This window comes from Eimeria tenella, genomic scaffold (assembly GCF_000499545.2).
Source record: "Eimeria tenella Houghton genomic scaffold, Eth_scaff3116, whole genome shotgun sequence".
NCBI lineage: Eukaryota > Apicomplexa > Conoidasida > Eucoccidiorida > Eimeriidae > Eimeria > Eimeria tenella.
In genome coordinates this window covers 1237-1591 of record NW_013542983.1, presented here as the reverse complement: position 1 = coordinate 1591, position 355 = coordinate 1237, and positions in this window count along the sequence as shown.

Here is a 355-nt window from a genome sequence, read left to right as displayed (position 1 = left end):
TTCTTCCTCCCGCTGCTGCTGCTGCTGCTGCTGCTGCTGCTGCTGCTGCTGCTGCAGTGCGTGAGTCTGGTGGGGCTGCTGCACTTCGCGAGGAGCGGCGCGGAGTGGGCGGTGCTGGAGGTGGGCCTTGGGGGGCGTTTGGATGCAACAGCAGTTTGCGGGGCCCCCAAGTGCGCAGTTTTGGTCTCTTTGGGTCCGTTTTTGCTGCTGCTGCCGAGGCTTTTGCTGCTGCTGCTGCTGCTGCTGCCGAGGCTTTTGCTGCTGCTGCTGCTGGCTTTCAAGCCCGGCTTCTGGCTCTTTTTTTCGCCTTTTTTCGACACCTTTTGCTGCTTTTTTCGCAGCTTTGGCTCCTTTT